The following is an 11,591-nucleotide window of genomic DNA, read 5'->3' as shown; positions in this document are numbered from 1 at the left end:
AGGCAAAAGTCAAAGTTGAGCATCTTATCTCCAGATTTCAAAAGGCGGATAATGGATATGTCTGCTCTTGTTTTTAAACCCTCTGGTACTAATGCTATTTTATTAGATTTTTTAAATTGTATTTTATAATTTCAGAAAGTGCAATTGCTTACTTCTGTTTATTTTTGTCTTTTGTTGTCTCCGCAAGACGACTATGTTTTCACTCCTGTCTGTCCATATGTGTCTGTGAGCAGCTAATCTCCTACACCGCTGGACCGATCAGTGTGAAACTTTTGGCCTCATGGTGGCACAATAACAACTCTGCTTCTCCTTTTGGCTTAAAAATCTTATAACACTTCCCCTCCTGACCCCCAAACTGTGGAAAAACTCCCTGTTGCTCCCCAGCTTCCACCGTGGTCTGAGGACTCACCTCTTCAGACTCCACCTTAGCCCATAGCACTTGCCTAAGTTTTTTATTTGGTCTACCTACTTTTTTTTTTCTTAGATTACTATTTCTATGCATTTGATGTATTGATATTGTAAATCGCTCTGGATTAAGAACGTCTGCTAAATGCCTAAATTGTAAATTGTAATAACTCAAATATAGATTCTATGGATCCATATTGCCACAGCCAAAAGTTCCCACAATTTAGCATTTTCTTCAAAAGACTTCACAACACTGCTCATAGACACCTGTCAAACAAATATGGACAAAGGGAGCCCCATTGGTTTCTACAGACAACTTTGAAGCTACTTTTTCGGCTAATTAAAATCCGCCATCTTTGATCAACTTCCAGTCCCGAAAAGAAACCTGTCTGGCCAAAAACCCATCCGCTTGAAGAGCGTTATTGCCTCTGCAGCCAGCAGGGGGGAAATCATGGGGAAATATGTAGCTAAACTAGTGGCCAATCAAACTGTCACTTCCTATATGTTTATAATGATTATAATTACATCTAACGATGCTTCTCCTCCATTCACGTTTGGTGAATGTAGCCTTGGCCAGGAAAATTTGATGTCATCAGGTGGTAACCATCGATCATAAGGTGTTTCGAACCGCAAACCACAACACCCTCCTGATGGCCGGTTCGGCAGTGGTGGCCAAATCACTGCCCATCTCCTCCTCCTGACCAAGGCTAAACTCCCCTCTCCTGCTCTATTTGTTTTTTCCCAACAAGAGGCTTCTCTGGGGAGGTATTGGGTGGGTCCCTCCTGAGGTCTTGAGGTGACACAGGTGCGTAGAGTTCTCCAGTACTGTGGGGTTATTCCTGCCTGGAGTTCTCCTTCGTCTCACCAACTCACCAACCAAGTTGTGCGCTGCACCTGTGACCCCTCTTCTCCACACTTGGTCCTGGCTTGATGTATTTTTACCTTTTGTGTTCCTGCAGATGTTCTCGCAGTGACACTTTATTTCCAATTTCTCCCCAGCTGATGTTGTTTAGGTGAGCCATCTCGTTAGCTGTGATTAGTTAAGGGCTGTTACCGTTATGTTTGTATTGTTGAGTCTCACATACTCCCCCCCTCTCGGGAGACTCTGAGGGTATCTGTATAAATGTCTTTAGCTTGAGTTGGTGCCCTCTCGCGAGTGCTGTGCATGAGGTTGCTAACCTCATACACCCACGCCAGGCTCTTCCTGGTGGTCATCTGTCTCTCCAGCGTCACCAATCTTCCTCGGTTTCCATCCAGACTTTCCTGGAAGTCACTGGTTGCCCAGAGTTCTATGATTATAATTACATCTAACGATGCTTCTCCTCCATTCACGTTTGGTGAATGTAGCCTTGGCCAGGAAAATTTGATGTCATCAGGTGGTAACCATCGATCATAAGGTGTTTTCGAAACATATGTTATATGTTAAGTGCTAAGTTAAGTTATGTTATGTATAAAGCTGTGGCCCTCCAAGACAAATTTCTCCTAAAGGAGACAAATAAATAACCTTGAACCTTGAACCTATATGGCTTCAATGTAGAAACCGGATGCTTGCAGACTCCTTTAGCTACTATTCCTTCAGATTTTATCCCAAACTCACACAAATCGGTAGACATTGTCTCTGGAGTCATATGATCAAGATGTGTCAAATGAAACTTTTCAAATTCTATTCCGATTTTCATTGACTGACTTTCAAAGTTTGTGGGCCCTTGGTAGGCAACCTGGCCTAGTGTAGATCTGCGCTTCAAGGAGCAATTTCTTTCTAGTTTTACACTGCTTTAGCCTTATTCTGGCCCATGTCTCACTTGTACAATAAGACTTCCTGGTTAAATAAGGTTATACAGTTATACAATACTATAAACTATTCTTATGTAAAACATGAAATAAATATAAAACAGCAATTTACATTTATAGATAGGTAAAACAGATACACAATATCTATCTTGGCTGATGGCAAAATAGTAGTCATTTCATTGATAGCCCTGTAGCAGTAAACCTGGCCTCATTTCCATTTCTCTGTTCTCGCCTATGAGACTGTTGAAGCATCTGTTTGGTCTGTTTCACTTTATATCCACCGGATTGGCTTTTTGGGTGAGAGCGGAAAACAGAAGAGCAAAAATCAATTTATTGAAAAGGGGTTTGTATTATTTGTTTAAGGTTGAAAGAAGACAAAATGTAAAAGTGAACTGTGCCTCACACATAGTTTCAAAGAGATTGTGAAATGCATGCAATGTGAAATTATCCCCCGACTGAGAAAATGGATTTCTTTTTAAGAAAATGATCTAACAAGCCAAGAGTAGAAACAGTAGTAATTTGAGAAATTCTGCACCGGTAATATGATGTGCTGCCACGCACACACTCCTTCATGCACACTTACAGTACATACACGCAGATGCACACATATGTGCACACTCATACTCATACTCATACTCATACACGTCCACACACACACACACACACATCCACACACACACAGTCAAAGTTTTAGTGCTTAGTTTTGATTCAGCTCTTCATTAGCCACAGGGCCCAACTCCGGTTCGCTCCAGTATTAGGCTCAATTAGAACAAGATCCAATTAGAGGGCTCCTTTTCCCTGGGGCAAGGAGAGGCAGGAAATGGAGACTGAGAAATGTATAAGTCGACAACATGCGGACACAGCCAACGTAAACAAACTTACTTTGTTGATCTCTGCTGTTGCTACGCAGGAGTCCTCTGGGAGTTGAAGCTCTGCTAGTCTAAGCTATGAGATAAAACAAAATAGGAAAAAAAATAAAAAGCCCCGCAGCAAAACATGAACTCTGTGAACACAAGGGCTCCGACACCATGAAGGGAACGTCTGGGCCCAGAAAATGAAAAGCCCACAGGCGTTTTCCATTTACAGCTAAAAATCCAGCACTAGCTCCTAGCCAGGGTTAGTATCAGACTCTCAAAATGAACACTTACACTACGGGGGAACAAATGAGTAGCTCTCTATTGTCGCTCTATTAAATCTATCAGTTAATAGACACATACCTTACTACTGACACAAATCAATAATGTTCTATAACATCCAAAGGAAATAGTAGTGGGGAACAATTAGGAACAAATGGAAAGAGAAAGAAAGAAAGAAAGAAAGAAAGAAAGAAAGAAAGGACATCATTTTTAGCTGTAATGGTGTGACTGTGCATGGTCCTCCCATCCTAATGTCCGTGTGGTTAGAGGTGGCGATGGCCGCCATGTTGAGTGAGCTGTTTGGGCTTGCCCTTGCCTCGGGCCTCCAGTGTTCCCCCCCCAGGCGGTGCATGAGGGAAATGGTGTGTGGTGCGAGGGTAAACCTTGACCTGACTGCCAGGAGGCTGCACACAGAATGAAATGAGCACAAACAAAGCAGGGGTGGGGTGGGCTGGGGGTGGGACTGGCAGACAGCAATGGAGGTGGTACGGCTTCTCCGGCGTCACCTAAAGCCTGATGTATGCCTCATCATATGGCTGTGTTGCATGCCAATGATAGCCGATCTACAAGCCCACATTCAGAGGTGGATGCGGCATGTTGTGAGCTTGCAGATCTGTTATTGTCGGCCGAGCAGCAACGTAGTACGGCGGAGCATAAATCTAGCATAACTCCTTTGTTTTGTTCTGATCTGACAGGCAGAATACACATCTCATATCTGTGCCAGGGCATGCATCTCACTGGTTGGGAGGGCTCAGGTGTTGTGGGCGGCATCTCTGTGCTTAGTGACTTGCTCCTGGAGATGGAATGTGGAAATGTTGCGTTTTCCCTTCATGCTTTGCCAAGCCCTGTTTAAGGAAGAGATGGAAATCCCATTACACTGTGTGTCACATGTTGAACTTGGCCCTGCGATATCTGCAACTCATGTTTAAATTGACTTCAGATCTTAATGAACAGACTAAAGGTGGAAAGTAATTTACATTACATTTACAAGTACATTTACTCAAGTATTTAGTACTTAATTTCATGTCTTTTACTTTACTTGCTGTCCATTTCCAATATTTCATACCCTGCTCCACTACATCTCAGAGGCAGGTATTGTACCATGTAATTACAATTATTTTACAACTTTAGTTACAAGTCACTTTTGTAGATTTAGGTTATTACTACAAAACAAAACACTTAAGCCATGTTTTATAATAGGGATATTTGAAAATAGCCGGTCTATCTGCAAGCTCAAAACATTTCACGATGCTTGTAGATCAGAGTCAAATGTTGAATGCAGGACTTTTACATTTTTTCAATATTTCTACATTGTAGTATTGCTACTTTCACCCAAATCCAAGAGGATTGATAGGGTCTTGATAGGGTGGTGAACAGTGGTATGAGTACTGGTCCTGATGCTGTAAGCTAACCATGATAAGAAATAAGCAGTTAACAATCAACTTGTATTTATTTATTCCTGGTACAATTAGACTGAGTTCCAGCCAATTAAACCCCATTCAACTGGACTCCAGTGTATTCACCCCATTCAGAATTGATGATGGCATAAGAAAGCAATGCCCTTGTCTCACAATGATGAGATGCACGTAAAGGAGATAATTGACCAATGACAGACGATTCCCCCAGATGTTTGCACGTCATCTCACACCGCTCACCTGTAAAAAGCCCAGTCAAATCCATGACATACTTTGGAGACGACTCATAAATGGAATAATTAGCACAGCATGCTCTCCGCTCGGCTGGAAGTCTCTCTCGATAATGAACAAAAGGAAGGAAATTAGCTTTTGTCTCATAAAGTCACAACTTCAAACATCCCCGCCATTGCATTAATACAGCCACAGCCTGCAGCAGCATGGAGGAGAAGAAAGCAAGCGCTCTCTCTCAGGCCTCATTCCATTCAAGGTCTTTCTCAGGACAAACACTGAGCGTTGCTCTCACGGACCACAAACCAGACCAGATAAGTGATTGAAATTGACAGAGAGAGAGAGAAAAAAAAACATGTTGCATGCAAATCAACACAAGCCAACTCAAGTGAAAGCTGTCCAGGGTTTCTCCATAGACGGGTTTCTTTTGTTTGTACTTCTAAAATCTAAAGAAAATATGTTTTACATTAGCAGAACTCCTTTTCCAGGTGTGATACTTGTTCCATCCATTACCCATCCATACAGCTGGATTTACTCTTAATCACATCAGGTCCACAGACTGGCCTGGGGTGTTCCCAGCTGTGGCCTAGACTGGGAGACCCGGCCGTCTGCCCTAACCACAGTTCCTGGCAACTGCCCTTGGGAGCCTTGGGAACAGCAACGTTAAGCCATATTTAATATACGAGTTGTGAGCTTGTAGATCAGCTCTTTTCAGTAACATCAGTCATTTGTGCTGAACCTCTGACACTGGATGGTTTAGTTTTTACGTGGCAGCAATGCAGCTGTACAAGGCTGGGTGACCCAGCACCAGATCAGTATAATGTCTCATTTATGCGCTGTCGTACGAAGTTGTCACAAGCCCAATACAGACGATCTATAGAACCTCAAAATGGGTCTCATGATCATCTACTAATACAGGGGTCCTCAAAATATTTGTGCGATAGAAACTTTGTTATCCTTTTTTATACTAACCACTTGAACCCTAACATCCATATTCTGAGAACTTTAGCCAAAATAGCAGATCTACAAGCTCACAACGCCTCACGCTGCGAAGCGTTGTGACCTTGTAGATCGGCTATTTTCGGCAAAGAGGTTTGGTGTTGAGGGGATGAAGAGCAGACTAAGTACAGAGTGAAAGGTCAAATTTAATAAGTATTGACGGTTCAAGTGGTTGAATATCTGAAAACACAAACTGACATGAATCGTTGAAACTATATGGAATCTATGAACAGGTTGTGGGGGTCCCTGCTTCATCTCTCTCTCAACTAAGGGGTCCTTGGCCTGAAAACATTGAAGACCCCTGTACTATACACTCAGAGTGCTCTCAGTACAATCTGGCTAATCATCGTCAAAGAAAAGGGAAAAACAGCACCCTCTCTGTTTTGTACATCTGTTCTTGAACGTTACTCGGGGGTCTTGTATCCCCTCTATATGAGTCTGTCCTCATATTGTGCATCCCAGAAGAGTTTCAAATATGAAAAGCTTAGGGGAAAATGTTTGTTTTGGAAGTAATGAGTACACCGGATACACAACACTTGGATTATAGTGAGAGTTGTTAGTTGGAGTTCATAAAAAAGATTCTGGATATAGTTTTGCTGTTGTTAATCCTGGATCTCTCAATTCATCGAGTATTCTCTTTGTTGTTGTTGGATTCCTCAATCACTGAGAAGGAATGTGACACAAGCATATCTACAAAAATATCTCCATGATTTCAAGGCTTCACAGGGTGCAGTAATTGTCAAAAAGATCATGAGTGACTTTCAAAGTTTGTGAGACTTGTGCTCCGAGGAGCTAAAAGTTTCTAGTTTTACTTTGCTTTGGACTTATTCTGGCCCATTTTGTACAAGAGTTCTTTGTTTGATCCCAATGTGACCTCCTGGTTAAATAAGGTTATATGATTATACTATACCATAAATAAAATATTCTTATGTAAAACATGAAATAAAATGTAAAACAAAAACAAAAAAGAAAAACATTTTTTTGCATTCATAGATAGGTAAAACAGATACAGAATATATACCTTGGCTGAAGGCAAAATAGTAAAAAAAAAAAAAAGGAAGAAGAAGAAGAAGAATCGGGGTGAAGTATTACTTTTAAGAAATTCTTATAGTACTGTGATTAATAAAATGACTGCAAAACATGAGTGTGCAACATGTCCTGGTAATGTTCTGATTCAGAAAACCAGTGCATTGAATCATCAAGGCAAAGTGCCTTAAATAATAATCATAATCATTCTCCTATCATCATTATGTCATCAACTCATCATTATCATTGTAATGGCACAATCAACAATAACAATGGCCCAGCCAAGGCGGCGCACAGTAAAATCACCAGTGTTAATTAAATAAATGTGCGACTCAGAGAGCGTACAAATATAACAAAATGAACCCTTGCGGGTCCATTCGGTTACATTTGTACACTGTCCAAAGTTAAATGAGCACTACTCAGGATTTTGCTGTGTATTGCCTGAGTGATTGTGCCTATGTATCTAGTCCTCTATCTGCCAGGATCAGTTGTTAGTGCTGGCAGGTTTCCTGTGCTCTCCTCTGGAGAGAGGTGGCTCTCAGCTGGAGAGAGGAGCCACAGGCGATGCACCGTCTCCATTGTATGGAGAGACACTCTGAGGACATGGGAGACTTGGTGCAGGTGCATAGAGGCAGAGTGAGAGGGAGCACACCTGAGGGAGGGAGGGGGGATGGGATTTGTCCCCCCCCCCCCCCCCCCCCCTCACAAAAGTCAGGTTTGTTTTTTAAGGGGTCTTTTATTTGAGTGCAGAGACATTTGTTGTGTCAGTGGCCTGCAGCGATCTGGAGCCATGGCTTTCTGGAGGACAGATCTTTGTAAATGATCCTCGTGACTAGTAATATACATATTATATTATAGGCTGAATACCACAAATAAAAAAAGAATATTGAATAACTGCATTTTTTACAACTTTTTATTTATTTTTAAACGGCCATTTTTGTTTAGAAAGTGTTGTGTGACCTGGGATGATACGGTCTCATGTGCATGGTGCACCTGGGAGAAGGTCCTCCCACACAGACAGGTCTGACTGAGGCAAGCCAATGACCTCACTGCAGACGCGGAGGTCTCCTGTGAAAGTGATCCTTTCACCAACTGTTTGTTTAAAAGCTGACAGGCTACAAGAGTCTCCGTGACAGCGCCTATTCATCTCAGAGTGTCAGACAGAGAGAACGAAGGGAGGGAGAGAGGGAGGGAAAGAAAGAAAGGGAGGGAGGGAGGGAGGGGGGGGGTGAAGGGAGGTAGCGAGGGAGGAGCTGAGAAATAAAGATGTATAACCCGTAGTAGTACGGTGTCGTAGCTGATCTACAAGCTCACATGTTGTGAGCTTGTGGGGGGCGACACCTTACTATGGCGAAGAATAAATCATGCCCAAAGAGGAGATTGCAGTGCTTTTTTTTTACAATGGGATAGGCTTACCTTTAGCTTTGAAACATCTTAACACACCATCTCCCAAATGCAATTTTCAGAAATGCGTCCAGCGAGCGGCTGATGTTTTCATCATTGTGGTTTTAATTATGTCTCACTCAGCACTGCCTCCCCCTCCATTCGGCTAATTTAGATTGAGATCCTTCCAGGCTTGCCCCCGTATCTTTCATTTCTCTCCTTCTCTGCATCCCATCAGCCCCTTTGTAGAAAAAAGGGGGAAAAAAGAAAAACCCTTCATGTCTGTGACTTTCTTGCCCTCCAGCGCATGAAGCCCTCTTTTATTTTCATCATCGCAAGCACAATGGATTCATGCCATTCTAGCAACTTTATTCAGTATCAGCTCAAATTTACATACTACTTAACAAGTTTGTGCGTGACTGTTGATGCCTCTGATCAAAGCGCTTTTGGAAATCTTTCTCATCTGATTTATTTTTCCCTTCCTCCTCCTCCATTCCAGATGCAAGGCTGCAGACATGCATCTTTAACTGTGGGGCAAAGAAAGGTAACCTTAGTGCTGCACATGCCTAAATGTCATCCAACAAGGAGGGTTCATGTCCTGAGGATAAAGATAATGTAATCTAAGCAGTACACCGTGTGTGTGTGTGTGTGTGTGTGTGTGTGTGTGTGTGTGTGTGTGTGTGTGTCTGTGTGTGTGTGTGTGCGTGTGTGTGTGTGTGTGTATGTGTGTGTGTTAGCCTCAGTGTTTGTTGGAGGCTGTCTGTTCTTTGCAGGCTTTGGGGGCGGAGAGAGACGGGGATGACAAAAGTCAAAGCAGTCATGTGTCATTTTTGGGTGCTGAAGGGCTGGGACCTGCCTTCAGGGCTGTCCTCTCTGTCAGACACACTCAGATATCTGTGCTGAACACACTCCCTCTCACTCTCTCTCTCTCTCTTTCTCTCTCCCTCTCTTTCTCACTCCCTCTTTTGCTGTCGCTCCTGCCATCTCACGCACACACACACACACAATACCACACACACTGCATCTCTGAACTCCAGGCAGTGAAACATTAAATGCAATAACAGAATAGCAACCAGATTTGTATACAAGGAAGCAAATTTGAGACCACAAATATCTGCTTTTGCGTAAACAGCCACAGTCTGTGATTCACTTCATAATTCCATTCGGTTCATTTTGACCACAGATTTGGCAAAGGGACGTATGACTGGAAGGTACAAGGTGACTGCTCTGGTTCCATTCAACCCACATTATCATGTGGGGGCATGTGTTGTGCGGGAGCAGGGGGGTAAGAGATTTCTGACATCAGCATCAGGTTTTAAATCAAGATATCAGAGGCCACGCTATGAACCAATGGCCCTTAAAATTCCCATCGGGGAGCGGAGGGGAGAGGAGGAGAGGGCTGCGCTTAGTGGTAACTGCTACGGCCGACTGTATAATAAACACAGTAGCCCACATTTGCTGTAATGCATTCATGACTATGCTTGGTTACCAGAGCACACAACATGACTGAAAACATTAAATAACAGAGAGGAAGGAAAAATGGATTCTGGAAATACAATGAAAAGAGGGTGTGGGTGGAAAGGGAGGAATCGTGGGAATGCAAGATTGCACCTCCCTCGGGCAATCAAATTATCCTATGGGCCGATGGTTCCTCCTTATGAGTCGGCTGACATTTTCCTGTAACCCCATCCTGTGTAATGCTATGTGATGTGTGTGACTGGCTTCTGCCATGGCCCCAAAGGGCCAGTGGGCCACAGAGCCTCTGGGTGATTTGTTACTCACCCTGCAGCATCCAGAGAATTGTTTATTTTAGCCTTGTCTGTCCCGGTGTCCCCCCACACTTGCTTTTTAAAATATTTTCCTCCTCCCATATTTTTTTCAGTCTCCTGCTATTCTGTGCATCGTGGCCTAGTAGTGTCCCCTTTCAATTAGAAGAGGATGCACTTGTATTCATCTGAGACAAAACCCCTGACAGGTGACTCCTTGAGGGGTAACGGAAAACCAGCCCTTTAGTCTCTTTTACACAAACTGTTAGTATTCCTCCTCCATTCAACAGACACAAAGGCAAACGGCAACCAGTGCTGTTGGCTGTATCCATTACTCAAATGTATGTGCGGTGCTGTGCGACGGACGATGACAATGATTGAGGAGGGTGTGTTCCAGGATCAATAGTCAAAGATCTACAGTACATGGGCTCTGTGTTTCCTGTGTGTGTGTGTGTGTGTGTGTGTGTGTGTGTGTGTGTGTGTGTGTGTGTGTGTGTGAGAGAGAGACAGGCAGGCAGGCAGACAGACAGATAGATAGATAGATATGGGGGTGGACAGACGTGGAGACACAAGACAGATCTTAGATATTAGAAATGTATTGAAAATGTATCCCTGAGGGCATAAGTTATGGTGGATATGTAAGTCTACATTTGAATATGTCCATGCCTTACTTCACTTCTACATTACCCTGTAGAGTTTGCGCTGAGGCCAGCAAAATTTGCTATACCAAGATAATAGCGTGCATAACAGCCGACATGTGAAAGCAGAGAAGGGACAGTGTCGGAGAGGCAGCCTTTCATGACCCAACACACTTTGACAGCTTGGCCACTGCTTGAGGACAAGAGCATTGTTGCTTTTTCATCTGACAATTTTGAGCAAAACAACTCTCCCTCGATGGATCCAATTGTTCTGAGACCCTTTGAGGCTGTGTGTTAAAACCAGAGACAAAAAAACACGTCAGTAGCCAGTAGATTCTGCTTGCTGCTAGCTAGAGGAGTCATGGTGCCTGTCTGTAGGACAAAAAGTGAGATGAAAGTGTAACCGATATGATGAGCGTGCTGCTTTTATGCAACACTGCACCCTGCTGGTAGAAGCTAATAAATAAAAATAGAACCACTAATTTCAGCAGCATGCTCAGGAGAACTAATATAACCTTAGTTCCCCAGGGATGTGAGTGCCAATGTGTTTTTTTGCCCTTGAAGCAATTATACTTGGACCTGAGGACATTCTGCTCTGACAAAATGTAAGTATCTCATGAGAGGCCTGCTTGGAAATATGGCCACAGGGTGGCACATTAGAATGACAAAAATGTAAATGATGAAAGTTAAATGGTCTAGGACCATAAGAAAACTATAAATGATGTCTTGAGATAAAGAGACAATCTGGGTGTCAGTGTTACAGATAATAGAAAAACAGATAATGAATACAGAAACATATTTTCG

This window comes from Nannobrachium achirus (assembly GCF_963921795.1).
Source record: "Nannobrachium achirus genome assembly, chromosome: 5".
Classification (NCBI taxonomy): domain Eukaryota; kingdom Metazoa; phylum Chordata; class Actinopteri; order Myctophiformes; family Myctophidae; genus Nannobrachium; species Nannobrachium achirus.
This window is presented reverse-complemented; position numbering follows the sequence as displayed.